Genomic DNA, 24927 nt, shown 5'->3' with positions numbered 1-24927 from the left:
TTAGCTATACAGAGCAGCAGGTCACAGGAACAATCAGGAGAAGCTCAGATCCAACACTGAAACATTGACAAGGAGCAAGGATAGCAGCATCAGGCGGAGTTAAGTAATGAAGCAGTTAACGAGCTCACCAGAACACCTGAGGGAGGAAGCTCAGAAGCTGCAGTACCACTTGTGACCACAGGAGTGAATTCAGCCACAGAATTCACAACAGTACCCCCCCCTTGAGGAGGGGTCACCGAACCCTCACCAGAGCCCCCAGGCCGACCAGGATGAGCCGCATGAAAGGCACGAACAAGATCGGAAGCATGAACATCAGAGGCAAAAACCCAGGAATTATCTTCCTGAGCATAACCCTTCCATTTAACCAGATACTGGAGTTTCCGTCTAGAAACACGAGAATCCAAAATCTTCTCCACAATATACTCCAATTCCCCCTCCACCAAAACCGGGGCAGGAGGCTCAACAGATGGAACCATAGGTGCCACGTATCTCCGCAACAACGACCTATGGAATACATTATGTATGGAAAAGGAGTCTGGGAGGGTCAAACGAAAAGACACAGGATTGAGAACCTCAGAAATCCTATACGGACCAATAAAACGAGGTTTAAATTTAGGAGAGGAAACCTTCATAGGAATATGACGAGAAGATAACCAAACCAGATCCCCAACACGAAGTCGGGGACTTACACGGTGTCTGCGATTAGCGAAAAGTTGAGATTTCTCCTGGGACAAGATCAAATTGTCCACTACCTGAGTCCAGATCTGCTGCAACCTATCCACCACAGAATCCACACCAGGACAGTCCGAAGACTCAACCTGTCCTGAAGAGAAACGAGGATGGAACCCAGAATTGCAAAAAAATGGAGAAACCAAGGTAGCCGAGCTGGCCCGATTATTAAGGGCGAACTCAGCCAACGGCAAAAAGGACACCCAATCATCCTGGTCTGCAGAAACAAAACATCTCAGATATGTTTCCAAGGTCTGATTGGTTCGTTCGGTCTGGCCATTAGTCTGAGGATGGAAAGCCGAGGAAAAGGATAGGTCAATGCCCATCCTACCACAAAAGGCTCGCCAAAACCTTGAAACAAACTGGGAACCTCTGTCAGAAACAATATTCTCAGGAATGCCATGCAACCGAACCACATGCTGAAAGAACAAAGGTACCAAATCAGAGGAGGAAGGCAATTTAGCCAAGGGCACCAGATGGACCATTTTAGAAAAGCGATCACAGACCACCCAAATGACTGACATCTTTTGAGAAACGGGAAGGTCAGAAATGAAATCCATCGAAATATGTGTCCAAGGCCTCTTTGGGACCGGCAAGGGCAAAAGCAACCCACTGGCACGAGAACAGCAGGGCTTAGCCCTAGCACAAATCCCACAGGACTGCACAAAAGTACGTACATCCCGTGACAGAGATGGCCACCAGAAGGATCTAGCCACTAACTCTCTGGTACCAAAGATTCCAGGATGACCAGCCAACACCGAACAATGAAGTTCAGAGATAAGTTTATTAGTCCACCTATCAGGGACGAACAGTTTCTCTGCTGGACAATGATCAGGTTTATTCGCCTGAAATTTTTGCAGCACCCGCCGCAAATCAGGGGAGATGGCAGACACAATGACTCCTTCCTTGAGGATACCCGCTGGCTCAGATAAACCCGGAGAGTCGGGCACAAAACTCCTAGACAGAGCATCCGCCTTCACATTTTTAGAGCCCGGAAGGTACGAAATCACAAAGTCGAAGCGGGCAAAAAATAACGACCAACGGGCCTGTCTAGGATTCAAGCGCTTGACAGACTCGAGATAAGTCAAGTTCTTATGATCAGTCAATACCACCACGCGATGCTTAGCTCCTTCAAGCCAATGACGCCACTCCTCGAATGCCCACTTCATGGCCAGCAACTCTCGATTGCCCACATCATAATTACGCTCAGCGGGCGAAAACTTCCTGGAAAAGAAAGCACATGGTTTCATCACTGAGCAATCAGAACCTCTCTGTGACAAAACCGCCCCTGCTCCAATCTCAGAAGCATCAACCTCGACCTGGAACGGAAGAGAAACATCTGGCTGACACAACACAGGGGCAGAACAAAAACGACGCTTCAACTCCTGAAAAGCTTCCACAGCAGCAGAAGACCAATTAACCAAATCAGCACCCTTCTTGGTCAAATCGGTCAATGGTTTGGCAATGCTAGAAAAATTACAGATGAAGCGACGATAAAAATTAGCAAAGCCCAGGAACTTTTGCAGACTTTTCAGAGATGTCGGCTGAATCCAATCCTGGATGGCTTGGACCTTAACTGGATCCATCTCGATAGTAGAAGGGGTAAAGATGAACCCCAAAAATGAAACTTTCTGCACACTGAAGAGACACTTTGATCCCTTCACAAACAAAGAGTTAGCACGCAGGACCTGAAAAACCATTCTGACCTGCTTCACATGAGACTCCCAATCATCTGAGAAGATCAAAATGTCATCCAAGTAAACAATCAGGAATTTATCCAGATACTCACGGAAGATGTCATGCATAAAAGACTGAAACACAGATGGAGCATTGGCAAGTCCGAACGGCATCGCTAGATACTCAAAATGACCCTCGGGCATATTGAATGCAGTTTTCCATTCATCTCCTTGCCTGATTCTCACCAGATTATACGCACCACGAAGATCTATCTTAGTGAACCAACTAGCCCCCTTAATCCGAGCAAACAAGTCAGATAACAATGGCAAGGGATACTGAAATTTAACAGTGATCTTATTAAGAAGGCGGTAATCAATACACGGTCTCAGCGAACCATCCTTCTTGGCTACAAAGAAGAACCCTGCTCCCAGTGGTGATGACGATGGGCGAATATGTCCCTTCTCCAGGGATTCCTTCACATAACTGCGCATAGCGGCGTGTTCGGGCACGGATAAATTAAATAATCGACCTTTAGGGAATTTACTACCAGGAATCAAATTGATAGCACAATCACAATCCCTATGCGGAGGTAGAGCATCGGACTTGGGCTCTTCAAATACATCCTGATAATCAGACAAGAACTCTGGGACCTCAGAAGGGGTGGATGACGAAATCGACAAAAATGGAACATCACCATGTACCCCCTGACAACCCCAGCTGGATACCGACATAGAGTTCCAATCCAATACTGGATTATGGGTTTGTAGCCATGGCAACCCCAACACGACCACATCATGCAGATTATGTAGCACCAGAAAGCGAATAACTTCCTGATGTGCAGGAGCCATGCACATGGTCAGCTGGGCCCAGTATTGAGGTTTATTCTTGGCCAAAGGTGTAGCATCAATTCCTCTCAATGGAATAGGACACCGCAAAGGCTCCAAGAAAAACCCACAACGTTTAGCATAATCCAAATCCATCAGATTCAGGGCAGCGCCCGAATCCACAAACGCCATGATAGAAGACGACGACAAAGAGCATATCAAGGTAATGGACAGAAGGAATTTGGACTGTACAGTACCAATGACGGCAGACCTAGCGGACCGCTTAGTGCGCTTAGGACAATCAGAAATAGCATGAGTGGAATCACCACAGTAGAAACACAGACCATTCAGACGTCTGTATTCCTGCCGTTCAACTCTAGTCATAGTCCTATCGCACTGCATAGGCTCAGGTTTAACCTCAGGCAGTACCGCCAAATGGTGCACAGATTTACGCTCGCGCAAGCGTCGACCGATCTGAATGGCCAAAGACAAAGACTCATTCAAACCAGCAGGCATAGGAAATCCCACCATGACATCCTTAAGAGCCTCAGAGAGACCCTTTCTGAACAAAGCTGCCAGCGCAGATTCATTCCACTGAGTGAGTACTGACCATTTCCTAAATTTCTGACAATATACTTCTATATCATCCTGACCCTGGCACAAAGCCAGCAAATTTTTCTCAGCCTGGTCCACTGAATTAGGCTCATCGTACAGCAATCCGAGCGCCAGGAAAAACGCATCGACACTACTCAATGCAGGGTCTCCTGGCGCAAGAGAAAATGCCCAGTCTTGAGGGTCGCCGCGCAAAAAAGAAATAATAATCAAAACCTGTTGAATAGGATTACCAGAAGAATGAGGTTTCAAGGCCAGAAATAGCTTACAATTATTTTTGAAACTTAGAAACTTAGTTCTATCTCCAAAAAACAAATCAGGAATAGGAATTCTTGGTTCTAACATAGATTTCTGATCAATAGTATCTTGAATTTTTTGTACATTTATAACGAGATTATCCATTGAAGAGCACAGACCCTGAATATCCATGTCCACACCTGTGTCCAGAATCACCCAAATGTCTAGGGGAAAAAAAAAAAAGTGAACACAGAGCAGAAAAAAAAAAAAAATGATGTCAGAACTTTTTCTTTCCCTCTATTGAGAATCATTAGTTTGGCTCCTTGTACTGTTATGTTTGCTAATGACAGGTGTTATGAAGGCAATCCAGAAACACAGTGTGCTTAGCGATCAGAGCGCACACAGTGATCTGACAAATACCCAAAAATACAAGAACGAGCTCTGAGACGTGGAAACTCTGTAGACTGCACACCTGATCCTATCCTAAACACAACTAAAAGCGGCTGTGGATTGCGCCTAACAACTACCTAGGCAACTCGGCACAGCCTAAGAAACTAGCTAGCTTGAAGATAGAAAAATAGGCCTGACTTGCCCCAGAGAAATTCCCCAAAGGAAAAGGCAGCCCCCCACATATAATGACTGTGAGTAAGATGAAAAGACAAAACGTAGGGATGAAATAGATTCAGCAAAGTGGGGCCCGATATTCTAGGACAGAGCGAGGACAGTAAAGCGAACTTTGCAGTCTACAAAAAACCCTAAAGCAAAACCACGCAAAGGGGGCAAAAAAAACCCACCGTGCCGAACTAACGGCATGGCGGTACACCCTTTGCGTCTCAGAGCTTCCAGCAAAACAAAAGACAAGCTGGACAGAAAAAAAGCAACAAAAAAGCAAAAAGCACTTAGCTATACAGAGCAGCAGGTCACAGGAACAATCAGGAGAAGCTCAGATCCAACACTGAAACATTGACAAGGAGCAAGGATAGCAGCATCAGGCGGAGTTAAGTAATGAAGCAGTTAACGAGCTCACCAGAACACCTGAGGGAGGAAGCTCAGAAGCTGCAGTACCACTTGTGACCACAGGAGTGAATTCAGCCACAGAATTCACAACAGAACCCCCTGACAACCCCAACTAGTCATGGACATGGACTTCCAATCCAACACAGGATTATGTACCTGCAACCACGGAAAACCCAGCACGATAGCATCATGCAAACTATGCAACACCAGAAATCGACAATCTTCCTGATGGGCTGGCGCCATGCGCATGGTCACCTATGTCCAAAACTGGGGCTTATTTTTAGCCAAGGGTGTAGCATCAATGCCCCTTAAAGGAATAGTGTTCTGCAAAGGCTGCAAAGGAAAACCACAACGCTTGGCAAACTCAAAGTCCATTAAGTTCAAGGCGGCGCCTGAATCCACAAACGCCATGACATAAAATGATGACAATGAGCAGATCAAGGACACAGATAACAAAAATTTAGGTTGTACAGTACTGATGGTAATTGAACTGGCGATCCTCTTTGTCCACTTAGGGCAGACAGAAATGACATGAGAAGCGTCGCCACAATAATAACACAACCTATTCTGACGTCTGAAACCTTGTCGTTGTGTTCTAGACAGAATCCTACCACACTGCATTGGCTCAGGAATTTGCTCTGAGGATAACGCCACTGCGCGCACAGTTCTGCGCTCCCGCAAGCGCAGGTCAATCTGAATGGCCAGAGACATAGAATCACTCAGACCGGAAGGCGTGGGAAACTCCACCATAACATCTTTAACGGATTCAGAAAGACCCATTCTGAAAATTGCCGCCAAAGCATCATTATTCCATTTAGTCAACACTGACCATTTTCTGAATTTCTGACAATACAATTCTGCCGCCTCTTGACCATGAGACAGGGCCAACAAGGTCTTCTCAGCTTGATCCACAGAATTAGGTTCATCATATAACAATCCCAAAGCCTGAAAAAAAGGAGTCTACATCAAGCAAAGTCGGATTCCCAGATTCCAGGGAAAATGCCCAATCCAGGGAGATGACGATTTTAACCTGCTGAATGGAATCACCGGAGGATCGAGGTCTCAAAGCAAAAAACAGTTTACAGTTGTTTTTAAAACTCAAAAATTTGGACCTGTCACCAAAAAACAAATCAGGAGTAGGAATCTTCGGTTCTAAAACAGGAATCTGAACAATATAATCAGAAATACCCTGTACCCTAGCAGCAAGCTGGTCTACACGAGAAGCTAATTCCTGAACATTCATGCTAGCACAAGGCTCTTCAGCCACCCAGAGATAAAGAGGGAGGAGAAGACAAAGTAGACTGAAGAAAAAAAACTGGCTCAAGACCTTTCTTCCCTTCTTCTGAGATGCATTTAACTCATTATGGGCCAGTTGTACTGTTATGATCAGGTGACCTTGGAGCAGCATGAAAACTTACACTGGAGTAGGTGGTAACTATACTGACCGCAAACCCTGATCTTAACACCACAACTAGAAGTAGCCGTGGGGTGTGCCTAACAAAACCTAGACACCTCGACACAGCCGGAGGACTAAATACCCCTATAGATGGAAATAGGAATTCTACCTTGCCTCAGAGCAGAACCCCAAAGGATAGGCAGCCCCCCACAAATATTGACTGCGAGTAGTAGAGGAAAAGACACACGCAGGCAGGAAACAGGATTTAGCAAATGAGGCCACTCTAACTAAACAGGAAAGGATAGGACAGGATACTAAGCGGTCAGTATTAAAAATCCTTCAAAAAATATCCACAGCAGAAAATACAAAAACTCCACTATTTAACCAAAGATGTGGAGCGTATATCTGCAACTCCAGAGAATCCAACAAGACTGAGAAAACACTGACACAGTCTAAGCTGGAAAAGAGAAAAACAAATGAATAGCACAGAATATAAGCACACTGCATGTGTGCCACAGAAAAAGAAACAGACACTTATCTTTGCTGAATTGGCAGCTAAGCAGGAGAAGCCAGAAAGTGATCCAACACTTCACAAGAAACATTGACAACTGGAAAGGACTAAAGAATCCTGCACACCTAAATATCCCAGTCAGAACTGCAATCAGCAGATACACCTGGCCAGGACTGCGACTCAGAGACAACTGCATTCCCACCTACAACCACTGGAGGGAACCCAAAAGCAGAATTCACAACAATGTGCCACCTTCTTGGTATCTGAGTTCCACCACCATCTGGTGGTCCTTGGTAGTGCTTTCTGGCACGGGTACCTCCTGCTTAGTAACTGGGTCCCAGTTCCGTCAGCTGGTCCTCGGTAGTTCCATTGGCTCTTGTAACTTTGGCTACCCATCCAGGTTCCAGTACTGTCAGCTGGTTCTCGGCAGTGTCTTTTGCTCTTGTACCTTTTGCTACACATCCTGGTTCCAGTACCGTCAGCTGTTTCCAGGCAGAGCCTTTGGCTTCGGTGCCTCCTTCTTGGTATCCGAGTTCCACCAACATCTGGTGGTCCTTGGTAGTGCTTTCTGGCACAGGTACCTCCTGCTTAGTAACCGGGTTCCAGTACCGTCAGCTGGTCCTCGGTAGTTCCATTGGCTCTTGTACCTTCGGGTAGCCATCCGGGTTCCAGTACCATCAACTGGTTCTCGGCAGTGTCTTTTGCTCTTGTACCTTCTGCTACACATCCTGGTTCCAGTACCGTCAGCTGTTTCCAGGCAGAGCCTTTGGCTAAGGTGCCTCCTTCTCAGTATCCTAGTTCCACCAAGTCTGGTGGTCTTTGGTAGTGCTTTCTGACACGGGTACTTCCTGCTTAGTAACCGATTCCAGTACCGTCAACCGGTCCTCGGTAGTTCCATTGGCTCTTGTACCTTCGGGTAGCCATGTGGGTTCCAGTACCGTCAGCTGGTTCTCGGCAGTTCCTCAGCCGTCTTGTACCTTCTACTACATTTCCAAGTTCAAGCTTTTGGAAATGGTTTTTGCTAATCACTCTGGATCTCCCTGATGACGACCTTAAAGATAATGACCCTGAAGACCACCCTGAAGAAGACGACCCCGGAGACAACGACCCCGGAGATGACGACCCTGAAGATCACCCCGAAGAAGACCAAGAAGCAGAAGAACAAGAAGCTGCAGAACAAAAAGCAGAAGAACATTAAGCATAAGACTAAAAATCAGAGCAAAAGACATTATCTAAATTATAAGCAGAAGAAGACTAAGCAGTGTATGGGGGTGAGTCCGTTCCTCCTCGTGGTGCTCCTGGAAAAAACCTGCTGCTGCAGGCCAAACTGAACGCAGACAAATCCTGTTGTAAATCTTTTGTGACAGGCAGAAGGGAAGGTGTAATCTTCAAACTTTTATAGATAACAACTACAGGAATGCTTGTCACAAATAAGAATATGATGAAGAAGAAGAATATGAAGAAGATGAAGAAGTAGAATATGAAGAATAATAATAGTTGAATAAAAAGAATATGAAGAATGTAAAAAAAAAAGAATAATAGGAAGAAGGTGAAGAAGAAGATGAATAAGGTGAAGGAAAGGATGGAAAGGATGATGCTGCTGAGGATGATGAAGAAGAAAGTGTAGGAGAAGTAAAAAAGAAGGTGAAGTGCAGGGAAGTAGTGAAACATAAATATCTGACAAATAAAAATAAATAAAAAATCTTAACATAGTCAATATCTTTGTAACTCCGAGCGTCTTAAAAAAAAAAAATTCCTGCTATTCCATTTGATTGTGCTAAACCTCTATGCCTTTAATGTCTCCTCCACCTCCCCCAATACATCCTACATTATTCTTAGTTGTTTTCCTTTATGTAGACTTAACCTACTAGGAAAGAAATGGTTTATTTTAATTCCGATACTTTTGTCCCATTGACTTGCATTGGTATTGGGTATCGGTATCGGCGATATCCAATATTTTTTGGATATCGGCCGATCCAATCCGATACTGATATTTCCGAATATCTGAAGGTATCGCTCAACACTATTTATTATGTTATTTTTATTACAGGAGAATCGAGGGCTTCGGGGACTAGGTGTTTGGTAAGTAAGCACTCTATGTTATGTGTTGTATGTTATGTGTATGTATGTTCTGTATGTTTGTTTTTTTTTACTACTGAACACAGCCATTGTCAGATGGTACTACTTTCCCATCATCAGCAATGCTGTCACTGTGAGCATTCATTGCCAGATGGGAGCAGTAGTTCTATCAGACAATACCTGCTTACACAGACCCGCAAACAGGGACACACGCACAGACACGCACACACACACAGACACATACACGCAGACCCCGCACACGCTATACACGAACATAGCTCCGCCCACACTCCTACCACACACTCCCTCCTCCCGATCTGCAGCATTTCATCCGCAGCAAAACCGCAGATCTTTTTTACATCTGCGGGTTTGCTGCGGATGTGCCTGACTCAATGGAAGTCAATGGGTGCAGAAACGCTGCAGATCCGCCAAAAGAATGGACATGCTGTGGAAAAAAAAAGCTGCAATTCTGAGTGGGTTTTTTTGCAGCATGTGCACAACAAATGTCAATTTCACATAGACTAACATTGGCTGTGCACTACACTGCGGATTTGATGTAAATCCGTGCTGCCAAAAACGCTGCAGAAACGCATCAAAATCCGCAACGTATGAACATAGCATAAAAGTGCCACAACTACACTTTTTTCACTGTATTTGAATGAGGTTTTACAGTTGGTGACTTGAAGGGTGAAAGGATGACACTGCTTGTAATTTTTGGCAGCCATTGCACTGTGTACATAGATTTTATGAGTGTAGACGTACAACAACTACACCTTGTTCATAATATTTGAATGAGGCAGTACAGTGGGTGCCTTGAAAGGTTTATGGAAGACCCTGCTCACATTCACACAAGCAAGCATGAAAGTCAGGGAACTGGCATATAACGTATCAGTACGTGATTTGTTGGTCGGAAGATAAGAAGACCATATGTTCCAAGCACTATGGGAAAGAAAAAAATATATTTCTGTTTCCAAAAGCATTAAAGGGAACCTGTCATCTGAATTTGGCGGGACTGGTTTTGGGTCATATGGGCGGAGTTTTCGGGTGTTTGATTCACCCTTTCCTTACCCGCTGGCTGCAATATTGGATTGAAGTTCATTCTCTGTCCTCCATAGTACACGCCTGCACAAGGCAAGATTGCTTTGTGCAGGTGTGTACTATGGAGGACAGAGAATGAACTTCAATCCAATATTGCAGCCAGCATGCAGCCAGCGGGTAAGGAAAGGGTGAATCAAACACCCGAAAACTCCGCCCATATGACCCAAAACCAGTCCCGCCAAATTCAGGTGACAGAGTCCCTTTAAATGGTGCAATATATTAGGCAGGGTATGAAAACATTAGATATTTCACAAAAACCTAACACGATGATTGTACTGTGAAGAGATTTGTGGCTGATACAGAGCACAGATGGGTACATGTAGATGAAGGTATAATGAGTAAGGTTTCTGACAGATAAATTCATCAGATTATGAGAGCAGTTGCTAAAATACTCTTACAAACTAGCAAACAGGTATGGGAAGACTAATTATAAAGCAGTCTTTTTTACTGATGAGTGCCGTGCCACCCTGGGTGGTCCAGATACTAGTGCGATGCAGAGGCCTCCGGAAAAATGGCCGCTGGTGGCGGCACATGCACAGATTAAGAGCTTGGCACCGAGATCTTTGGACGAGATCTCGTTGCCGAGATCTCAATCTGCGCATGCTCCGCTTCCAGCTGCCATTTTCCCTGAGGCTGCCCATCACAGCAATGGAAGTGCGGGGGCTCCAGGTTTCCACAAAATGTAGGTGGAGCTCCCGCACCACAGAGCACCGCGGAATATTGCCACACCAGCCTGGGAAGGAAGTGTGATCTTCTCTGCAGCAACAGACCACTGCAGAATCACCCGACTCCTGCTGTTGCCACACTACTGGTGACTATATTCTGACTATAAGACACACCCTCGTTTTCCCCAAAAAGTTTTGGGGAAAAAAGTGTGTCTTGAGGTATGTTTCCATGGACAGAATGGGGCAGCGCTTTGGAAGCAGCATATGTCCTCTCAGTCCAAAGCGCTGCCGGCTTTTGAATGCAGGTGATTCCGCGTGTGTTCATTCAACCATGCGGAATCGCCACGTCCTAAATATTGGACAGTGATATTTATCATGCAGAGACAGAGCGCCTCCGCAACACAAATAGACATGCTGCAGTCTAGAAAGACGCATCACATGTGCGTCTACGCAGGGAAGCCGCTGGTGTCCCTGCAAGCATAGTGGAGATGGGAATTCCTGAAATCCCTTCCACTATGCTGTAACATCTGGACGCAGCTGGTTTGACACTGCGGATGAACGCAGTGTCAAACCTGCAGCATTTACTGACCGTGGAAACATACCTTTATATTTCGAAAAATATGGTAATTTTTATTTGAAAAGCTTTTGGATTCAGTTAATGTGACCTCTGAATGCTGCAAAATCATTAAATAACTATTTTCAGCTCTTTACAGCCTATAAAATGTTTTGAACCTCTTTTGTGCATGATATTTTGGAATTGGCAAATTGTCTCTTCAGAGAAGAAGAGGACTAAAACTCTAGTGCCACATATTGGAAATGGCAATCCTGCTACTTCCAATAGATGGCACTAGAATTCTAGTCCTCTTCCTCTCTGAAAAGACAATTTGCATATTTCCCTGAGGAGCATTTCGGCTTTAAGTCTCCTCATCTTGACATGCTTAAGGCTACTTTCACACTGGCGTTTTTTGCAATACATCGCAATGCGTCGTTTATGGCAAAAAACGCATCCTGCAAAGTTGTTTGCAGGATGCGTTTTTGCCCCATAGAGTAACATTAGCGACACATTGCGACGCATTGCCACACGTCGCAACCGTGTTTTGGCGTACCGCCGGGAGCAAAAAACGTTAAATGTAACATTTTTTGCTGCCACAGACCGCTTTTTCCGACCGCTCATGCGCGACCGGAACTCCGCTCCCACCTCCCCGCACCTCACAATGGGGCAGCAGATGCGCCGGAGAAATGCATCCGCTGCACCCGTTGTGCGGCGCATCAAACGCTAGCGTCGGAACTGTATGAGCGGTCACGTGGGGCCGCCGATTACAGTCATGAATATGCGGCTCCACCTCCCATAGGGGTGGAGCCGCATATTCATTACTGTAAATGAGCAGCCCCACGTGACCGCTCATACAGTACAAGGTGCGGCCAGGACAGGAAGCAGCGAGAGAGCCGGAAGCTGGGTGAGTATTTTCATCACAGCTTTGCACAGTGGGTGGGAGTGGGGGGGGGGGACCTGGATGTGGATTTTACACACTATTATTCATATCTTCTCTACAGCAAACGCTGCTGCAGGGAAGATATGAATGGGGCTTCAGCACGATGCAGGGGACAGCGCTAAACTTTAGCGCTGTCTCCGGCACGGTGCGTTGCGTACCCAGTGGGCACACGGGCGGCACACGTGTGCCGCACGTGTGCCACACTGATGTGCCACAGAAACGCACCGGCACACGGACACAGATAATTCCGGTACCGATTTTTCCGGTTCCGGAATTATCTGGACATGTGGGACTGCCCTTATGTAAATTACTTGACTTTTTTTCATTGTGTTTTTGAGTGCCTTTTTTTTTTTACATGCATTTTTTATCAAATTTTTGATGCTGCATTTTTTGTTTCCTTTTGGTACGTGATGTTATAGCTAAAGCTGCTTTGTTTTGGTACTTCCTTGTATTTGGCTTTAACAAATAAAATACAAGGAGAAAAATACATACATAGCAAAAAAGTACTACAATGTCCGAAAGAATTTAGATACGTTTGGATCAATAATATAGAATCAGATGTTGGTTTTTTTATTCATCCATGGGGGACACAGATATAAATACCTGGTAAGCATCTCTGTTAAACAATTTTTGTTCAAAATTAGGCTACGTTCACATTAGCGTTTTGCGGGGCTGTGTCGGGCGCAGCCGCGGCAACGCATGCGTCATGCACCCCTATATTTAACATGGGGCGCATGGACATGCGTTTTGTGACGCATGTGTCTGTTTTGGCGCAAGTGTCAGGGCACAGAGGACGCAGCAAGTTGCATTTTTTTGCATCCAAAATCATGCCAAAAAAGGACGCGTGCGTCACAAAACAATGCGTTTTGCATGCGTTTTTGTTTGCGTTGTGCGTTGCGTCGCCGACGCAGCACCGCACAATGCAAATGTGAACGTAGCCTTAACGGTGTGAATTGATGGACACATTCGTTCTGTTCCCTGAACACATAGGTGCGATGTGTCACCCACAAGTTTCAGGATGCAATGAGCCGACTCTTCTGGCATTTTTCCTTTAACGGACTCTGATGCTTCTGACAAGTGCCAAAAGATGCGGGTCTATAAGATGTCAGTACTACACCCTACATACTGAATTTTGCATGTCACATGTGATTAAATCATTGCATTTCATATACTGCTGGCGAGGAAATACTTTTTGGCCTTAACCCTGCTTTTGTATTCATTACCACTATACACTTGTTATGTTCTGACCGGACCTAATAAAGTCTTGATTTTTAGCTAATTTAAGTGTTTTAATTCCATCATTTTTGCAGTATAAGGCTACTTTCACACTGGCGTTTTTTTTAATACGTCGCAATGCGTCGTTTAGGGGAAAAAACACATCCTGCAAAGTTGTTTGCAGGATGCGTTTTTGCCCCATAGAGTAACATTACCGACTCATTGCGACGTATTGACACACGTCGCAACCGTCGTGCGATGGTTGCCCCGTGTTGTGGTGGACCGCCAGGAGCAAAAAACGTTAAATGTAACGTTTTTTGCTGCCGACGGACCGCTTTTTCCGACCGCGCATGCGCGGCCGGAACTCCGCCTCCACCTCCCGCACCTCAAAATGGGGCAGCGGATGCGCCGGAGAAATGCATCCGCTGCACCCGTTGTGCGGCGCATCAAACGCTAGCGTAGGAATCTCAGCCCGACACACTGTGACGGGCCGAATCCAACGCTAGTGTGAAAGTAGCCTTAGGCTGCCGTCACACTAGCAGTATTTGGTCAGTATCTTACATCAGTATTTGTAAGCCAAAACCAGGAGTGGAACAATCAGAGGAAAAGTATAATAGAAACATGTCACCTCACCACTTCTGCATTTATCACCCACTCCTGGTTTTGGCTTTACAAATACTGATGTAAAATACTGACCAAATACTGCTAGTGTGACGGCAACCTTATATTGTACTAGATTGTGGCCCGATTCTAACGCATCGGGTATTCTAGAATATGCATGTCCTCGTAGTATATTGCCCAGCCACGTGGTATATTGCGCAGCTCACGTAGTATATTGCGCAGCCCACGTAGTAAATTGCCCAGCCACATAGTATATTGCCCAGACACGTAGTATATTGCGCAGCCACGTAATATATTGGCTAGTGACGTAGTATATTGTGCAGCCACATAGTATATTGCCCAGTGACGTAGTATATTGCCCAGTGACGTAGTATATTGCACAGCGACATAGTATACAGCACAGAGCCACGTAGTATATAGCCCAGCTACGTAGTATTTTGCCCAGCCAGGTTTGTCACAGTTTAAAAAATAAAAAATAAACATATACTCACCTTTCCGAGGGCCCCTTGTAGTCCATGGCAGCTTTCGGTCCCAGGGTTGGTATGAGCGCAGGACCTGTGATGATGTCACGGTCACATGACCGTGACGTCATGGCAGTTCCTTCTCGCGTAGGGCCTGTGATGACGTTGCGGTCACATGACCATGACATCATGGCAGGTCTTACTCCCATACCCTCTTTGCCACCGGAACCTGCAACGGAAGATGGCGGGCGGCGCAAGTGACTAAGGAGGGTCAGTATAGCAGTTTTTTTTTTTAACATTACATTTTTTACTATTGATGCCGCATAGGCAGCGTCAATAGTAAAAAGCTGGGGACACACAGGGTTAATAGCGGCGATAACGGAGTGTGTTACCCGTGGCATAATGCGGTCCGTTACCGCCGGCATTAACCCTGTTTTAGCGGTGACCGGAGGGGAGTATGCGGACGACAGGCACTGAGTGCGGGGAGTAAGGAGCGGCCATTTTCTTCCGGACTGTGCCCGTCGCTGATTGGTCGCGGCAGCCATGACAGACAGCTGGCGAGACAAATCAGCGAATGAATAACCGTGACAGAAGGACAGACAGAAAGACGGAAGTGACCCTTAGACAATTATATAGTAGACTAGCTGTTTCCAGCCAGGTAACGCTCGGCACGCTCATTGCTATCTAGTTAACGCTACTGGTGATTAAATTAAAGTAAATAATGACAACATTCAATAGTGCTTACGCAGGTGGTAAATCAACTTAAAATGAAGTTAATAACAATAATAATCATTAAAAATCTGAAAAATACTAATATTGTTGTTGTCGATCAGCTACTGCATCGTTGTCTGGATTTTCCTGCGATCTGTGAGATGGACTTGGCGACTCTTCTTGGCTCATTTTGTTTGAGAGAATGCGGACGCAATTAAATGTACGTTTACCTTGGCTGAAGTGGTTGAATTAAATAGAAAGGAAGTGCTGCGTGTGGTAATGTGGGGGAACGGAGCCTCGTGTGGTAATGTGTGGGGACGTATCCTCGTGTGGTAATGTGTGAGGACAGAGCCTCGTGTGGTAATGTGGGAGGCGGGATTATGTGTGGTAATATGGTGGGGGGCAGGATTATCTGTGGTAATGTGGTGGGGGGCGGTATTATGTGGTGATGTGGTGGGGTCAGGATTATGTGTGGTGGGGTGGCGGGATTATGTGTGATGTGGTGGGGGGCAGGATTATGTATGGTAATGGGGTGGGGGGCGGGATTGTGTGTGGTGATGTTTTGGGGGGGTGGGATTATGTGTGGTGTGTTGGGGTAGCGGGATTATGTGTGGTGGTGGGTGTAGCGGGATTTTGTGTGATGTGGTGCGGATTGTTTGTGGTAATGTGTTGGGGGCGGGATTGTGTGTGGTAATGAGGTGGGGGCGGGATTGTGTGTGGTAATGGGGTGGGGGCAGGATTATGTGTGGTGATGTGGTGGGGGCAGGATTATGTGTGGTAATGGGGCGGGATTGTGTGGTGATGTGTTGGGGGGGTGGGATTATGTGTGGTGTGTTGGGGTGGCAGGATTATGTGTGGTGGGCGGGCGGGATTATGTGTGGTGATGTTGTGGTGGGGGCGGTATTGTGTGTGGTGATGTGGTGCGGATTGTGTGTGGTAATGTATTAGGGGCGGGATTGTGTGTGGTGATGTGGTGGGGGCAGAGCTACTGTGCAGGGGATTAGTGAGTAATCACGATGCCTCTTATATATATAGATGTGAACCTGGTTGTGAAAATGAAAAATGGAAAAAAATACTTACTTTTTATTTTTTTGTATCAAAACATTTAACATGGCTTTATTGGAATATTTATGCATATTGCATATTTGCACATACAAAAATAAGTATTATCCAACTGTAAACTGTAACTAATAACAATAAACTAAATGTAATTATATTATTTTCCCCCAAAAAATTAACAGTTCAGTTTTTTTATGTAAAATGATAAATAAATCACAAAATTTACTCTTTGCAATTGTCACAGGTATAATTGACATGTCTTTTGCATAAATATTTTTCACATCTGTAACATGTCACATTTGATTTGTGATTGCTTGATGTTGGACAGAAGTCGCATCATTTCCGTTTTAGGCTGGTTGCGTTGCTGGTGGCGTCCGTGAGTATTGTAGCAGTGCTGGTGGAAGCTGTTAGTTCACTTTCTTTATCTTGCTGTTGGATCCTGTGGACAATGGCTGCCGCTCCATCAACTCTGGGTGTTACCTTTCGTTCTTCAATATGTAAACAATAATAATACAATGAGAGACCAAACTACTACCAGTGTTACAACAATAAACACAATTTGGGCCCCATCACACATTGAGTAATCCCCTGCGATTGTGATGCTGGAGCGTCGCAAACAAGACCATCCATATAAGCATGCACTCATTCTATCAATTGCTGCTTTACACTATACCATCTAATCAAAAGAAATGAATACTTTGACAATAAAAAAATAGTTTATCTGCTACATACCTGTAAAGATGATCCTTTAGACCTCTGTTGTCTGTATATGTCCTCTCTGCTCTCTCCAGCTGGACTGAAAATGAAACTGGATAGACTACTATGGCAATTGTCTACTGATAAGATAAAATAAAACACCCCCCACCCTTTAGGATAAGGCTGTGTGCACACAATGCAGATTTAGTGCAGATCTGCAGCGTTTTTTTTCCGCACAGAAATGCTGCAGAACCGCACTGTGATTTACAGTACAATGTAAATCAATGTGAAAAAAAAAAGCTGTGAAGATGGTGCAGAAAAATTCGCGCAGAAACGCTGCAGATTTCAAAGAAGTGCATGTCACTTCTTTTGTGCGGTTCTGTAGCGTTTCTGCACCCCTCCATTAAAAGAAATCCGCAGTGGTAAAAACTGCAGAAAATCCGCATCAATTCTGCACAAAAACCGCACTAAAACCGCATAAAAACCGCAGCAAATCCGCAGCTGCAGATTCTGTCAGGAGATGCGGATTTTGTGCAGAAAATTCTGCACCTCTTTTCTTACGTGTGAACATAGCCTAAGAGCTCAGGGTAAAGCAAACACATTTTTCAGACAGAATTTTTTAGTACTTTCAGGTCTGCATTTCACAGAAATTAGATCAGGGAACACAAGTAAAAAAAGAGAATATGTTCATTTACAATATGAAATGTTGAGAACTGAATTGAACTGTTTTACATGAACAGCAGGGTGAAAAATATTTGGCACATAACTATACTGGAAGGCATTCCATCAGCAGTATTGTAATGAGAAAATATATGTATGTGTAAATCTGCATGGACCAAAAGGACCTAAGTAAATTGATAAATAGTAGTAGATGTAATATATACTCCAAAATGAGATTATAGCTCCTTTATTTTACTCATAAAATGGCTGGAGATCACTATAAAAGGCTATTGGTCATTTTTGACCGAACAGTACAAGTGTATAAAAAATTGTGGAGCAAAAAGTAAACAAACAAAAAAAAAAAAGTACCCATAGTAAGAACCCCTCAAATGAGGAAAAGTCAATCAACCACAAGTTTCAGAACCGCATCTTGAATATTAAAGTTCAAAATCGGTCGTTTTTGATGGAACATAACAGCAGTTAATTTATTAAGACTGTAGGGTCGTACTTCAGTCATAATGAAGGGCGTGCAGAAATAAGATGCATTTGATTAATTAACGGGCGCACCCCACTTGATGAATTAGGAACATCTTATCAGTACTGTGCACTTCACCAGAGATGTCACTCTAGTCAGTTCCTGTCTGAAGAAACATTTTTGACATTAGGAACGCTGAAACTTTTAATTAGTTTGCCAGGCATTGATAAACTCCCATCTCCCCCTGGCCCATTTTATCAGACCTGCCCATAAGTGACTGACAACTCTAAAAGTTGCAACATTTTTGCACAACTTTGGGGATGAAGAAGCTGAGGAAAACGTGCGCGTCGGGGAAGAGGGAAGGGACTCGTCTGCACTTGCATTAGCTATTTGGATCCAGGTAAACAATTCGTGCCCCGCTCCTTTGTCTCACTCTGCTTAAAGTTTACACTATGCGCTACTCATATACTGCCAGGAGAGGTTTTAGCAATTAGCACTGTTATATGATTCTGACTTTTTGAGCAGAGACAGACTGCCGTATTTCTCGTTCGAGAATTGCAATGTAAAAGTCATACTGGCTGTCGGCTCTCCTGACCTGAACTTGACAGCTGCATAGTAATCCATCATACTGTCTTGCTCGGGTCAGGAGAGGTGCCGGGCCAGTGCGTGCACTGCGATGCGATTCTCGCACGAGAAATACAGCAGTCTGACTCTGCCCTGTTGCTGAACACCATGTATGAAGTCTGCACTGGGTGCAATGTTATCTTCTTCCACGTGGACTCTGCTGCATGTGAGCTCTTTTTGTTTTTATGCTAAACCAGCAATGGTGATATTGAATGCTGTACCCAGGCATCCCAGCCTTGGTGTTTGCTGACACTAACCCCAATAGTTCAGTCTCTTCTCTAACTGAATCTTCATTACAGCTTGAAATTGCTTTTACATCAAATGGATTACATGCATGCACTCAGTCATTTTTACAACCATTGAACCTACCTTTGTTCACATCTTTATTTGCATTTAACACAATGTATTGGCACTAGGTACTTTCTTTATAGAGTACTGAGATTCTATTGGAATCTCTCTCTCTCTCTCTCTCTCTCTCTCCTCCGTCCCTGAACAGAAAAGCTGGTGTTGCACATTGCAAATCGCTACAGCGCACAAGCGACAAGATGGTGATAGGCGTCCACGCCCCTAAGACCTATGTCATCACTCTGCCCACGCTCCTTCATTGGCTGAAAAAATGGCGCCAAGCGCGTCATACGAAACGCGACTTTGGCGCAAAAGTCACGTACCGCATGGCCAACCCCACACAGGGATCGGGTCGGGTTTCATGAAACCCAACTTTGCCAAAAGTAAGCGACTTTTGAAAATGAACGATCCGTTTCGCTCAACCCTGCTGTGGAGTCATTTATCCCTCCTTTCTTTCTTGCACCTTTCTTAAAATTTTAATCTTGTATTTTTATTACCTATTTAATAAAATATAATCATTTTTAATTGCATTTGCATTTGAATTGACCCACTCCCTTATCCACATGGCTAAATTTTTGCATGGGATATTTTTTTGACGGCTGTTTAAATATAGGAGTGTGCACTAGTGATGAGAGGATGAACTCGTTACTCAAATTTTCCGAGCATGCTCGTGTGTTCTCCGAGTATTTTGGGCTTGCTTGTAGATTATGTTTGAGTCCCCGCAGCTGCATGATTTGCTGCTGCTAGACAGCCTGAATACATGTGGGGATTCCTTAACAAACAGGCAATCCCTGCATGTGTTCAAGTTGTCTAGAAGCCGCAAATCATGCAGCTGCGGGGACTCAAACTTAAGCTACAAGCACACCCCAAATACTCGGAGAACACCTGAGCATGCTCGGAAAACTTGAGTGATGAGCACACTCGCTCATCACTAGTGTGCACTTAATATGATAGGAGTTTGTGTACAAATTAGCACTTTAGTTAAGATAATACCATCTAAATAAGTCCATAAAATATACCTGTCCGTTTAAATCCAGTGCCGCAGATCCACTGATATTACGTTCATCTTGTCTGATGTTGTCATCTCTTGCTTGCCCCACGTGATTCCTGCAGCCAATCACTGGCTTCAGTGTTATACAAAACAAGACCGCTGAGGCCAGTGACTGGCTGCAGGTGTCCTGTATCCCCCACACATAAACAAAAGACCTTCAGGGAACATGGCGGATGTGTCACTGAAACAGCGAGTATTAATAAGGTGAGTACTGTATATATTAAATATATTGCTGACTCTGTGCAGCTTTCTAATTTTCTCAGACAACCCTCTTTAAAAGGGTTTAGAACAAAGGAGCTTAGTAAAATGCCATGACCCCTTCTGCTTTAGCACTAGGTTACATTTGCAGAACAAGTCTATTCATTTCAGTGGTGCTTTGTTGCAATTACTTACAGCATCTACTGTTTTAGGCCGGGGTCACCCTTGTGAGTGTAATGCATCAATACCCGGCACTGCCGCCGGCACTCGGGATCGGAGTGTTCAGCTGAATAGAAATATATGCAGTCGCACACTCCGGGGCCGAGTGCCGGCGGCAGTGCCGGGTATTGATGCGACAGACTCGTGCGAGTTTCTCGCATTGCCCTCACAAATGTGACCCCGGCCTTGGAAGTGATCTTCAATGTCTGTCAGAATACCCTTTTAGGCCACACACAAAAATGCCTTACTGCATGGGTTATTGTGAATGTATATGATATAGTTGACAACTTTTGCATTTTCTATTTCAAGAATATAATTTTATCCTAAAATAAGGCACATAATATCCTGAAGGCATCTTTTATTCGGGCCATGTGCACTAGAAATGCAATTTGTAATGCTGTATAGGTAAGAGGTGATTGCTATGCAGGGTACAGTGTGCAATTTAATGTAAACTCTGCTTTTCCTCCTAGAAATTCATCATTTTAGCCAAACAAGAATACCTGCTTCAAAAGAAATACTGCGGCTGGTTTTCTGAAAGTATTGTAACTCCACTTTTTTGATATGAGGAATCTGAGGCAGCGAGGAGAAAAGCCTAGAGTGTCTGTTCAGCAGCATTGTATTGCTAATATTCGCTATAACAATCTGGGTACATGTTGAAAAAGGATTATTTACTGAATATGAGAGATTTTTTTGTGACTTTTTTGCTCTGCTGACATTATTATGAAGAGGGGAAAATGCAACACGTCAGATAAGTAGTATATTAGCCATTAAAAGAGTTGTCCAGTCTGAAATTAAAACTCTGCAGTCACGCTATGTGACTGCAGACTTGTGAATCCTCCAGTGAGTGCACGGTGAGGATTCTCTGGTGTCGGGAACAGTGGTCATGTGACCGGAAGTATGCAATATGTATAGTCCTGGCCACATTCCGATTAGACTGGGAACACACCCATCTAGTCAGATTGTGGTCAGGAGATTGCATACTTGCAACCGCATGATGACCATTCCCAGGTACCAACACCAGATAATCCTCACAGCGTGCAATGTATGAGATGAGAGGATTCACAAGTCTGCATTCACATAGAGTGGCTGGAGACTTGTAGTTTAAAGGGAACCTGTCACCTGAATTTGGCGGGATCGGTTTACGGTCATATGGGCGGAGTTTTCAGGTGTTTGATTCACCCTTTCTTTACCCGCTGGCTGAATGCTGGCCGCAATATTGGATTGAAGTTCATTCTCTGTCCTCCGTAGTACACGCCTGCACAAGGCAATATGTAATTGTGCAGACCCACACAGGCTTTGACCACCTCATCGACTGTCTCCATTTTTAGATTAATGGCTGATGCAAGAATGCACCATTTTGAGACTAGAATCCCAAAGGTACACTCTACTGTTTTTCGGGCCCTGGTCAGTCTGTAGTTAAAAATCCTTTTAGTGTGGTTCAAGTCCCGACTGGAATATGGCTTCAGTAGGTTTTCACACATCTGAAAGGCCTCATCACCAACCATAACAAATGGCATTGGTAGACCTTGAGTGTTGGGGAGAGGTCATGGCCGTGGAAAATTACAATTGTTGCCATACACATGAGTTCTTAAAAGTCTGGGAATCGTTGCCACGGCCAAAAGCTCCAATGTCCACAGCGATGAAGCGACAGTCCGCATTCGCTATGGCCATGAGCACAACAGAAAAATATTTTTTATAATTGAAGTACTCCGACCCTGTTCTGGCAGGTTTGATAATGCGGATGTGCTTTCCATCCAACGCTCCCAAACAGTTGGGGAAATCACACATACTCCAGAATTTTTCCGCAATTCCAATCCACATGTCTAAGGTGGGTAGGGGTACAAAACTCATCCCGGAGTACATTCCACAAAGCCCGGCAGGTGTCCGCAACGATTCCAGACAGGGTGGATATTCCAAGCCGGTATTGGAAGTGGAGGGATGATAAACTCTCTCCGGTTGCCAGAAATCTGGAAGAAAAAAAAAACAATTACAATCAATTCTATTTATGGTGTTGCCATGCTATAGACATAAAGGAAAATACTCCCCCAAAAACATGTCAGAACACCCAAAATTAGCACTGGCATTGGTTTAGATTTGTTACGTACCTTAATATAACCAGCAGACGTTCCTCTGGTGGAATCGCTCTGCGGAGCTGGGTGTTTTTGTCTCCGTATGGCTCCTTGGGTATGAGCAAGCAAATCCCGGAACGAGTCTTGCGACATCCTTGTATATTCCGGGAATTTGTCCGGGTTGGCATTAAGCTCGCCATACAGCGTGTGATAGGCTCCACGTCTCTCACGTAATTCAATAATGGGGTGTCTCCAAAAACGCCTACGATGTCTCCTTCTCCATCTTTCGCAATTTCTGTCTTGCTCCCAAGCAAACGCACAGGCAAGAAACAGCTTGATGCTTAAATCCAGGTTGAAATAAAAGCTCTCCATGCGAAGATCCATCATGACACAGGATACAGGACCAAAATCTGAAGATTTCAGCTGTTCAAGGGTCTCGATAAAGATATTCCATAATACACGCCCTCTGTAGTCACCTTGGCGGTGTCTCGTTATCTAGATTTTTCTCCTGTAAAATTTGTCACCATGCGCACCAAAAGCACAAACGCAGGAAAAAATGCAGGAAAAAACGCAAAGAAAAGCGTGCAAACGCTGCATTTTTTTTTAACCGCATGCGTTCACGCATGCATCTAAAATACGCCATGTTTGTACGTGTTTATATTCGTTTATTCCTGCACTTGTGGATGCGGATTAAACGCTGCGGATTCTAACGCAAATGTGAAACTAGCCTAAGTGTTTGTAACTGTGCACATTTCACTTAGTTTAGAAGAAAAAGTGCATCTATAAGCTTCATAAATGTTGCAGTGGCTTTACTTTTTTTAAAAGAACAAGCAGACCTTAACAATAGGCAAGACACCAACAATTAGTTTCTAATGATACAGCAGTAAGTTGCTGCAACGTTGAAGCAGCATCTCATCAGATGAACCCTCGACGGGAGCTACAGGTGTGTCAAGTGCTATTTGTGATGCCCAGGCCTACAGACTAGACAGTTCACAAACTGATGAGAGTAAAGCTGTTATGTGTTGTGTGGGATATTGTACACTACGATCAGACCTCAAGAGTTACAATTCTGATTTGATTTTGTACTGTTTGTATTTTGTTTTCTTGGATAGCAAGGCAAGCAAATAAATCTTTTTGCGACTGGTTCTCATAACAATCCTGTGAACTGATCCCCCTGAAAGCCTTACACTTTGAACAAAAGTACAATAATATCATTAGTGTTTTATTACATTGATTGTAAAAATTAAAATTATCAGTTTGTTTAAAAGAATGTGTGGGAAGGAGCCAACAATTGCATAGTCAACAATTGCATAGCTCCCAACCGTCCCTCATACTGCGGGACTGTCCATACTTTGAGGCTGTGCCCCGCAGTCCCACACGGGACTCTACTTCTCCTGCACAGCCAGCAGGAGAAGCAGCCGACACACCCCCTTGTATTAGACCACGCCCCTTCAGTATCGTCTACTTCCGGGGCCGTGGTTCAGAGAGGGTGAGAGGACATTCTGAGATATAAATGACATTCTGAGGTACGGAGGAGATTCTGAGGTACTTGTGTGTGTACTCCACACATACATGCCGCTGGCCCTGCTGTGCTTACAGTACAAGGCGTTGTAACCAGAAGTGGCAGCAGTTAGAGCAATCCAGTGCAGTCTGTTAGTCATAGGCACAGTATATATATATAAATATACAGTTAGGTCCATATATATTTGGACAGAGACAATATTTTTCTAATTTTGGTTATAGATATTACCACAATGAATTTTAAACAAAACAATTCAAATGCAGTTGAAGTTCAGACTTTCAGCTTTCATTTGAGGGTATCCACATTAAAATTGGATGAAGGGTTTAGGAGTTTCAGCTCCTTAACATGTGCCACCCTGTTTTTAAAGGGACCCAAAGTAATTGGACAATTGATTCCAAGGCTATTTTATGGACAGGTGTGGGTAATCCCTTCATTATCTCATAATCAATTAAGCAGATAAAATGCCTGGAGTTGATTTGAGGTGTGGTGCTTGCATTTGGAAGGTTTTGCTGTGAAGTAACCATGTGGTCAAAGGAGCTCTCCATGCAGGTGAAACAAGCCATCCTTAAGCTGCAAAAACAGAAAAAACCCATCCGAGAAATTGCTACAATATTTGGAGTGGCAAAATCTACAGTTTGGTACATCCTGAGAAAGAAAGAAAGA

Source organism: Ranitomeya imitator, chromosome 9 (assembly GCF_032444005.1).
Source record: "Ranitomeya imitator isolate aRanImi1 chromosome 9, aRanImi1.pri, whole genome shotgun sequence".
NCBI lineage: Eukaryota > Metazoa > Chordata > Amphibia > Anura > Dendrobatidae > Ranitomeya > Ranitomeya imitator.
Note: the sequence above shows the minus strand (reverse complement) of the source record.